Source organism: Salvelinus sp. IW2-2015, unplaced genomic scaffold, assembly GCF_002910315.2.
Source record: "Salvelinus sp. IW2-2015 unplaced genomic scaffold, ASM291031v2 Un_scaffold2075, whole genome shotgun sequence".
In the NCBI taxonomy this organism is placed as follows: Eukaryota; Metazoa; Chordata; class Actinopteri; order Salmoniformes; family Salmonidae; genus Salvelinus; species Salvelinus sp. IW2-2015.
In genome coordinates this window covers 8,262-19,754 of record NW_019943417.1, presented here as the reverse complement: position 1 = coordinate 19,754, position 11,493 = coordinate 8,262, and positions in this window count along the sequence as shown.

Below are 11,493 nucleotides of genomic sequence, written 5' to 3'. Positions count from 1 at the left end.
CCTAACCTGACGCATCTTCTTGCAGGCATTTCACAATTGAGGTACACGTAATAAGAACTATGCACGACACCATTGTGAGCACAACTGATTTCCCGTAGCACAGGTTTTGCTGATTTTATAAGCGCGAGGTAAGTGCGACAATATATACTACAAACGTTTTTCTAGATGGGGTTTCAGCGGAAACAACTATGCAACCCACAATCCGAGTACACCCAGAGTGAAAGTCATGTGTCACACTTATGTGCAAGATTAGCCAGGTTACTTTATCCCAAAGAAATGAGGCGAGTCTCCATATCTGCGCCTCATACCCACATTTAAACAAGGGCTCGACGTTCACTGGTTATAACCTATAACTGCATACCTGTGCATCGCACTATTCCACTTGGAGGGAGGGCGTCTATTCTTGCGATCGGTGAGACTCTGTAGTCTACAGTGACTTCTATTCGATCTTCCTGGCTGGCATGACTATGCCTGTGCTCAACCTCCACTCTTGATACTAGAGTTAGTCACGATGGCTCGAGCGGAGAGATATTCTTTTTTTGGCGAATAAGGTGTAACCTTTATGTCTTGAGCCAAGTATATGTGGTATAGAACCATCGTCCGGTGTCGTTAGCATCGATAATTAAAGGGGCATTGATACCGTTGAGGCGAAATCAGAGTCGCTGCGGAGTAATTGAGTCTCTACTCCGTCATAAGTGGCTCACTGGTCCATGGAGTGTATGCAGTCTATCCCGCGGACATGAGACACAGGTCTCCTGAACCCTCACCTGTCTCCATCGTTCTCCTCCAAGTTAATTTATGTAGACTGACATATCAAGATATAAAATCCGCGATCCTTCGCTCTCCGCGCGGACTAGAGGCGCCTCTATGGTTGTTATTATTACTCGTGTGTATGACTTACTCGCGCATGTCTATATCTCGGTTTTTCTACAGAGTGAAGTTATTATAGAGTAATACTCATCTGCTAATCCTCTCCCCATATCTCTCTCTCCTCCTCTCTCCCTCTGCCTCTTCCTCTCTCTCTCGACCTGAGCTCCCTTCCAAGGGGGAACGCAATGCTCCTCAGGTAAGCTCTTATAGAATCCATGGTCTGAGGTGGCATCGATCCTCACTTTGCCGATGGCGCCACTGGTCAGCTCACACCCTGGGCGACTGTGTTCGTCGGGCTTAGACCGAGGTTCCAAAGCTCTGAGATAGTCCTAGGCGCGTGCGGCTACTGGATAGGCACCTGGTGTGAGCACGTCTGTCACAACACAGAGACGTGTACATCACCTAATAAAGTCCAATCACAGCGCTCGCACATGACTTTGTCTTTTGTGATGGTAGCAAGCATCTGCTGGCACCGTGGGATAGAATCACACCACGTTGCGAGTAACTACTGTGTTAGGAGGATTATCTAAGTATATTTGTTGAGTATCTCTCCATGTGTGTTGTCGTCTGTTCAAAGACATATTTTATGAATATCCTTTAGAAACATATCCATTGGCGCCGCTGTCTCTGTTAGAATCTCCACCGACACAGACAATGTAGGCAATGATGGAAAGCCAGCCTACTCTGCATCCCCTCAATATAAGGCCATGCATCCTCTTTCAAGGTTACTTCGTATCCTAGGTTTTGGGCTCTTATACTAGAAAGGAGGTTGTGTTCCCTAGCCCACATGTGTCTTTCTAGCTCAATCTTCATCTGCGTCTGCTCATGAGAGTTATATGGTAGGCTGGGACTTATCCCTCAGCTTTTACTCGCCTATCCTCTTGATGCACTCCAAACTTGAGCGGTTCTGAGATGCGCGGTAGCTGAACCCCAGTATCTTTCTCCTATGTCGATGCTTATTCAGCACATTTGATTTGATGTGTGTGGGGTAGTGATGCAATAAACAGACCCGTTTAAATATATTGTGATGGTTCAAGTGACACATGTAGGTTCGCTAGACACTTGGCATGAACTAAAATGAATGTTAACCACACAATATCCCAGTTGGAGTAAGCATTACCGTCTTTTATTGCTCTGAGAGGTGAGGTTAACTTCTGATTATCAATCATCCTATGGCTCGCAAGACATTTAGTCTCTTATCACAGAAGCATGATTAGTATACTACTCTACTTTCATGGCTTCCAGTGTTATGGATTGAGTACTCTCATCTCTCGACTCGAGTTCTCTCTAACCTCTGCTAAACTGATCGACCTTCTTCGAACCGATGCATCATCTCCAGCGGGTATCTTGAACGAGAGCCCCTCTCATTCTATGCTCAGGAAAAACATAGCATCTCCTTTTACAACAGTCGAGCACAGAGAAAACCAACAACAGCAGCCACGCGGAGCCGTTGCCGCGAGCGATTATATACGTGGAGCAAGCACAATGGTGTGATAAGTACTAACAGAGGGTGACGATGACCCTCGATCCTGTATTTGCGGTTCTAATGTCTCAGTTCGACAGAGATGTTTTGAAGATCCCCATGGCACACAACATAGATATGATGGACCGACTCTAGTGGCAGAGAATAACACGCAACTCGTCTAAGAAAACTTATTTAATGAATCATTAACATTCTTCACTGTACATACTCATTGTGCTGTGTTGTTTTACGCAACCAATAGCATAGGACAATATCGAGTACACATGGTACATGAACGACCCCTTCGAGAAAACAAATCAACCCACACTTATCAATCTACTTCGCTTGGACATGGATTTCTCTCTATCTGCATGATCTATCATGATCGTACACCAGGAAGTCTAGGTCTGCGTGCCATATTTGTGCAGCCAGTAGATAGATCGCCCATCAACAATAAGTGCGAGCACAGAAGGAGAATGTAAAATCATCTCTACGATGAGTGCTGACAGCGATTGGATACACACTCAGAAGGACCAGACAACACTTACTCTCTCTAACGGTATTGGCTACATGAGCGAACTCACAGAAAATCTTTACTCCCTCACTGTGAATGGGACATGTCAGCTCTGGGCGCAGGTAGAGGATAGCAGGCGACCGCACAGCTTGACAATCGATAGCATGTCTAGGACGACATGGACCAGTCCACAGGCCCTCCTGCTCTTCAGTGTCTCGCCCTCACATGGTCCTGTGACTTCTGGGCGGTCTCATCTCCTAGTCTCGTGTCTGCATGCGCTCTCTCTGTGTGAGCACTCTGGCTCCGTCCATGTCGTTCTCCTTGCTGCATCTCCTCCTGCTCCTCCTCTCTTGACCTCTCCTCGCTCACAATATTATTTATGGACTGTCTGGTCCTAAGCGGTGTTCCCTAGCTACCTTCGTTCATAATCCTCGAACTGACAAATGAATCACTAGACGGAACCAAGATATTTAGCAAGGTGAACTGAGTAATATGCAGCTAACATCGCTCGACAGGAACACCATTCACCATCTCTCTTGCCAATAGTTTCTTTCTCTTTGCTCATGCGCTTTCTTTAAAATGGATGTCGTGTTTGGACTGAGTGGATGACTGTGTAATAGGGCTTCCGCGTTCTATAACAGCTAATTGATGGGACACACCTGTGAGCGTGTGGTGTATGCGCCGAGAGAAAGGCGATAAATAACAACTTTATACCCCGGTTCATATCATAGGAGTCTGACACATCACCAGCACTAACAACTCGAGTTTAGGATTTTGAAATTTGGTGGCAATTTTATATACGGCTGTTCTTTTCTCATTCTCTTTCCCCTATTAGCACCCTTCTCTACTCTACTCAATATCGATATAGCGCCTATTGCATACACTTCAAGCGTTCACCACTACATATTATAATCAATTGTTGTGATATAACCTGATAGGGTTTATTTCTGAGTATTACTACGATCTAACATATAATATGTGATCTCTTTTACACTTGTACCGTCATTAGCGTGAGTCTGATCTTTCCTTTCTACGTGCGTTTGCGAGCCGGTTGATAACTCGTGGAGCTCAGAATTCAGATTAGCATGGCCTCAATACTAGGTAACAGTTAGATGGTTGTTGAAATAGGGTTTTCACACAAGCATGTTCGTGCCGTGTTTAAGGAGAGTGACAGTGGAGACCTATAGGAATGTGTCCCTCTGACTGAGCGTACTCGACTGGCCAGTCAGCTCTCAACGACCCTGTCGCGATGGTACACCTCTCACCAAAACCAATGGTATGGGTACTCAGAACTAGGGGCAGATACCAGTCTTGAGAGTGACCCCTCGTTCAGGATCAGAGCGAGGCGAGTTACTGTCTCTCCAGTAAAACTGGACAGGATCCACTCCGACATAAATGTAGACACGACACAAATCACTAGTGTTACAGGGCAGCCCGACAAATTGAGAGTGTATATAATATATAAGATATCTCTCTAGGCTAACAGCATTTACAAGCATAAGACTAAATTAAATCTCTGAGTAAGATACAACAAGAGTACAGGTGGACACACGTAGTAACGATGCCGTTGAGAGTAATCACACTTGAAACATACACTATCCAAGACTTTGTACGCGTGAGCAGTCTTGAGCCTAGCGCGGCTGCCTTCCAATTCAGGTTTCCCTCTTCTCCCTAGACAGCTGCCGATACGGGTCATTGCGGAGTGGTGTGTGTGGGAGCGAGTCAATACATTGCATAGTGAGATAGACAAGCAGTTTATACGACCTCTATATCTTATGCTATACCACTTTCTGCACTTTAATATACAGCATACCGTGTGATAACCAAACTCCAGAAACCACCCGAGCACATACTCCATAGGTTGCCCTCTTGACTTTACGCTCTCTAGGAAGTAATCTATAGCTATATAGTGACAACTGCGACCAATATGTCAGTGTTGCATGCTCTCGTCTAACTAGCCTCCTATGCTACAGCGCGATCTTCCTCAGACGTTACCTCGTCAGTGCTTAGCGATTTTTCCTAGATGCGTCACTGTAGGTGTTCGCACTACCCAATCGGTTGTCTCATTTTGTTGCGACCATACCACTGGATAATAGTATCTTTGTGCTTATTCTTCGTGATTCTCATTTGCGACTCCATATTGATGTTTAAACATATGTGACCAAAGCTGTGTCATTTACATAGCGTTAACGTTTACGATGCATTGTAGACCTGTGACAAAACAGCATTGACTGCAAAAAATTTGCTAAGCTAGACTATACAAATTAGTACGACATCGCATTTCTGGCGATGTTACCAAGATAGTACTATGACTGGGAGCTGTGACGATAATACTTCTATATATCAAATGACAGTGTTAACAGGCGAGCCTTCGATGTGCAGCGAAAAAACATAACATGAGGAACCACAATAGATAATGCACTTAGCTGTCCAACTTTCTATGTGAAAAATCCGTATTTGCAGAATAATACCAAACTATTTGCACAGACTGAGAGTGGTACAAGGTGCTCTTCCTGGACATGTTTATTACTCAAAAACCTAACCAGCGAATAATAGTGTAGTTGTTGGCACCGACTGAGGCGCTACTCAGTTTTGTAGATTGGAGGGGGATATAACTCCATCAAATTCCTGTGGTACTGTTTTTTGATTCTGCAGATGTGTGAGTGGTGGGGGGGGTATGTCTAACATCGTCTCGTCGTTGCTGCCAACTTCTACACTTCTAGCACCAATCCAATACATGCTTTAGGTTATCCCTCTGTGAAACGACAGACACCAAAAGCTATATGCAAGCATCCATCCTCGCAGTATCACATCAACCAACCCTCGAGGGTGAAAATTACACATTAAAATTTCAAACCTGTCTGATCCATCTCAAACCTGTGTCATGATTAATTAGAGATCTTGACCAACTTAGTAAAGTTTATAATTTCATATATTCATTGACAAACTCATCAGCTCCACTGTTATAGATACTCGATTTAGTTTTGCCTTGAACACAAAACAGAATATATTTTTCGGCAGCTTTGTTATTTTAACCTTTCTCTCTCTGCGACGTGATACCTCAATGCAGTTTTCGTGCAGCGGTTGCGCCTCGATATACACAGACTACTCTATTTGCGTGCCTAGTCTCGGGCTAGGTGGCTTTCTCGTTATGCACAGACTACATTGTCGTTACTCTTGTGGTAACCTTCTCAACTCAGAATAAGGCATCTAGAGTGAAACCTTTACGCTCTGGCCACACTGGTTCCACCCCAAGTAGTACTCCCTTAATTCTTTGTCCATCTAACTCACCAATATAGGTGATACATAACTTTGACATTGTGAATGATGCGACTGCTATTCAACCATCCTCCACATCGCATGGTACATTTGCGCGAATTCGTTAGTCTTGTGCATCTATAATACAAAATCTTTATGTCTGTATTTACGACAAATATGTCTTATACGAGTTACTTAAGTACTACCTCAGAGTTACTCAAGTGATATTGCCACAAGAGAGACAATATCTCGGAACTAATAACAGTCAAGAACCAAGGTTGGTAGTGTATATATATAGTAGAATCTATGATATGAGACACTATCTTCACTTTTAGGATGAATCTCACTCGAATATCTGGCCATTTACAATATGTCTTAACTATTTTTGTGACAATCTGTTTTTTATACTCTCTTCTAGTCCTAAGCAGGTATATTATCCACTAAATCATGAAATGAGCAATTAATATTCGAGTGACTTTTTCACTTACGTCAACCATATGTGATTATTCTATGTCTCCTGATAGCAACGCTCGAAATGTCTACATAACACATGCCAACAAATGTTTTATTGTACTGGATGAATATGAAGCGGACATAGGAGGCTGAGGCAATATCAAGTATGGCATATCTCACATTTCAACACATCTTTATTTCAATCATACATCAACAATACAATTCACCTTTTACCTATATTCTGCCTCATACCAGTTTTACGTTTTTGTCTTTTCGAATCTGGGCGTAGACTAGCCCTCTATATCAATCCAACATCTACATATAGAGTTTTGCATTGACATTTCTAAACAATTTAGTGTTAGCTGTGTGAGTTCAGGACTTCGCTGTGAAATTAAGAACACTCCATGGCTAGCTCCTTGTGTAACCAATAGTTTTAGCATGACAGGGAGACAAAATGGTAATGTATACTTTACTCTAAAAATTTAAACCTTAGTCTCGTCTCTCCCACGTAGATAGTCTTTCCTACGTTCTGACCTTGACTATAGGCTGAAGATCTCATGCCTGTCAACCATCTAGAGTACCTCTAATATTGAGCATTGAGATACTCAAAATTATCACTTCTGAGTTAACAGTATATAAGATTTGGTTATCACTAGATTTCTCAATCTAAACGCGATATCGTATAACGTATATGAATAACTGAACACATATATGTGTCCCAGAATTGACTCAATGACTTTGCAATAACGCTTAATCTTAAGTAATCTTCGAGTCCTTTGAGCTACTGTTACTACAAGGAGGTATGCCTACACATATGCGAATGTGTCACTAGATGGTGAAACGTGTTACACTCATTTTCACATTTATTGACTTAATGACTCATTACTAGCAGAATTTATGACAACCCATTGTAGCTCTGTAAGACGTAGGCTTTCTTATATCTCGCTGGGACTCACCTGTTCACCGTATCTGATCTGCATTCACAGACATAATAGTTCGAGTGTTGTGTTCTGACACTTACCCCCCACTAGAGAAGGCTGCATCCACACCACGGGATGCGAGATATCTGCTGATCTGCGCCAGGTCAAACAAAGAGATCATTGCAGCGCGGTAGGCACTGGCAAATAACCAACACTTGTTCCCACTAGCTCTGCTTTCTTTTACTAAGACACTCAGTATGTATACTAGAATACAGCGCGAAGCAAACCACATTATCACTCATCTTTGAGAACAATTTGACTTCTTACACTCTACCCTGTGTTTGGTTAGTCCCCTTATGCCTAACAGTGCCTTCTGATAAGCGACATATATTGTCTCTCTCACTATACCGTGCTCTTTGTCAAGAACCACTCTTTATGGTGTATCACAGCGTGGTAGTCCTGAGAATCCAGCCAGTACTGAACTGAAAACAGTACTATATCACGCGTTCTTGGAGCTGCACAGACCGTCCCCAGCGCCACATTCCAACAAAGCTGCGGCGCGGCTTATGCACACTGTTTTGTGAGTCATATTGCTAAACTGACTAAAACACTGTAAGGGGGTAGTTGGTCGGTGGAGAGTGGGCATTACTTGTTAATAATTTGTATTCAAGACTGCGTCTGTTGTGCGCCATTGTACCACCCTATCCTCAGTTGGGACAATATATTCGTCCTCGATGCATAGCATCTAGTCTTTTAATCACTACTACACTGCGATTATCTCCTTATAACACCTAGTCTAATCCAATGTGCCAGAAGTCAGGCACATCCACAAGTTTGAACTAGATCGACTAGTAGATTATATATAAACCTCATTTAGTAATTAATTGAGGTGTCTTTGTGAGTGAAAATGGATATACAATATATAATGCACACGGCTGGTCTCTCAAATTAGTCTATTAACTGTAACCATAATTGCTTTTGGCCTCCAAGTCTGGATGACTAATAGTGTCGCGAATACATAGCGACATGGTGATTAACCCCTGGACTCGATCCCTAGTACTCTACTAGACTCACTGATGGTGACTAGGGCATTCTAGTTCGCACCTAAAGTGCATAGCATGAAGAACTCCATGCTCCAACAGCCGCCATCTGCTCTTCCTCAATAGACTCATGTGTAACAGTGAGGGAATAGGTTGTAGGCCCGACAGATTCAGCTGGTGTATATTAAACTTAAACAAGAGAAAACCACATATACCCTGTATGTTGAGAATTCTGGCTGTTGGGGTCATATTAGCACACGGTGTCGAGTCATCCACATGCTTAGGCCCTGCACTGCGCCTGTGAGGTTGGGTAGACTTACAAGAATGATCCGTATTTGAGATAGGCCTCTACCACGGCTCCCGCGCAAGTTCATGTCGTCCCAGAGGACTGCACAACTGAGGAGGCAGTGGTGGAGTCAATCCACATCCTCTCCACACTTTCATCCCTCCCACCACACACACACACACACACACACAACCACCCCCACACACACACACACACACACACAACACACACACACACACACACACACAACACACACACACACACACACACACACACACACACACACACACGAATACTCACTCACACACACACACACAACATACAGACGTATACATGCACACACACACACACACACACACACACACCACACACACACACACACACACACACACACACATACATACTGTACACATACCGACACACGCCACACACACTTACACACAAGCGAAGAGGATGTGAGCCAAGAGCTGTCACTCATTAGCAAAAGCTTTCATGATGCATTGTGATATCCAGTGCCTTCAGAAAGTATTCATACCCCTTGACTTAGTCCACTTCTTTTTTCTTTTCTTTTTTTCTTAATTTCACCTTTATTTAACCAGGTAGGCTAGTTGAGAACAAGTTCTCATTTACAACTGCGACCTGGCCAAGATAAAGCAAAGCAGTGTGACACAGACAACAACACAGAGTTACACATGGAATAAACAAACATACAGTCAATAACACAATAGAAAAGTATATATACAGTGTGTGCAAATGTAAGGAGGGTAGGTAAGCAATAAATAGGTCATAGTGGCCAAATAATTACAATTATAGCAATTAAACACGGGAGTGATAGATGTGCAGAATATGAATGTGCAAGTAGAGATACTGGGGTGCAAAGGAGAAAAAAATATCAGTATGGGGATGAGGTAGTTGGATGGGCTACTTACAGATGGGCTATGTACAGGCAGTGATATGTGAGCAGCTCTGACAGCTGGTGCTAAAGTTAGTGAGGGAGATATGAGTCTCCAGCTTCAGAGATTTTTGCAATTCTTTTGCAATTTGTTCCAGCCATTGGCAGCAGAGAACTGGAAGGAAGGCGGCCAAAGGAGGAATTGGCTTTGGGGTTGACCAGTGAAATATACCTGCTGGAGCGCGTGCTACGAGTGGGTGCTGCTATGGTGACCAGTGAGCTGAGATAAGGCGGGGCTTTACCTAGCAAAGACGTATAGATGACCTGAGGCCAGTGGGTTTGGCGACGAATATGAAGCGAGGGGCAGCCAACGAGTGCATACAGGTCGCAGTGATGGTAGTATATGGGCTTTGGTGACAAAACGGATGGATCTGTGATAGACGGCATCCAATTTGCTGAGTAGAGTGTTGGAGCTATTTTGTAAATGACATCGCCGAAGTCAGAAGAATCGTCAGGATAGTCAGTTTTACGAGGGTATGTTTGGCAGCATGAGTGAAGGATGCTTTGTTGCGAAATAGGAAGCCAATTCTGGATTTAATTTTGGATTGGAGATGCTTAATGTGAGTCTGGAAGGAGAGTTTACCGTCTAACCAACACCTAGGTATTTGTAATTGTCCACATATTCTAAGTCAGAACGTCCAGAGTAGTGATGCTGGACGGGCGGGCAGGTGCGGGCAGCGATCGTTTGAAGAGCATGCATTTAGTTTTACTTGCATTTAAGAGCAGTTGGAGGCCACGGAAGGAGAGTTGTATGGCATTGAAGCTCGTCTGGAGGTTAGTTAACACAGTGTCCAAAGAAGGGCCAGAAGTATACAGAATGGTGTTGTCTGCATAGAGGTGGATCAGAGAATCACCAGCAACAAGAGCGACATCATTGGTGTATACAGAGAAAAAGACAAAAGAGTTGGCCCGAGAATTGAACCCTGTGGCACCCCCATAGAGACTGTCAATTTTGTTGTTTCAGCCTGAATTCAATGCATGGAAACATGTTTTGAGAAAGTTATGCCTATTTATTGAAAATTAAATACAAAAATACCTAATTTACATAGATATTCACAAGCATCTTTGGCAGTGATTACAGCTATGAGTCTTTTTGGGTAAATCTCTAAGAGCTTTCCACACCTGGATTGCGCATCATTTTCCCATTATTCTTTTCAAAATTCTTGAAGCTCTGTCAAATTGGTTGTTGATCATTGCTATGAAACCATTTTCAGGTCTTACCGTATATTTTCAAGTAGATTTAAGTCAAAACTGTAACTCGGCCACTCAGGAACATTCACTGTCTTTTTGGTACGCAACTCCAGTGTAGATTTGYCCTTGTGTTTTAYGTTATTGTCCTGCTGAAAGGTGAATTAATCTCCCAGTGTCTGGTGGAAAGCAGACTGAACCAGGTTTTCCTCTAAGATTTGCCTGTGCTTAGCTCCATTCAGTTTATTTTTTATCCTGAAAAACTCCCCAGGCCTTAACGATTGCAAGCATTCCCATAACGTGATGCAGCCACCAATATGCTTGAAAATATGAAGAGTAGTACTCAGTAATGTGTTGTATAGGATTTACCACAAACATAGCACTTTGTATTCGGGACAAAGAATACATTTCAGTATTACTTTAGTGCCGTGTTGCAAACAGGATGCATGTTTTGGAATAGTTGTATTCTYTACAGGCTTCCTTCWTTTTGCTCAGTCAGTTAGGTTAGTATTGTGGAGTAACTACAATGCTGTTGATCCATCCTCAGTTT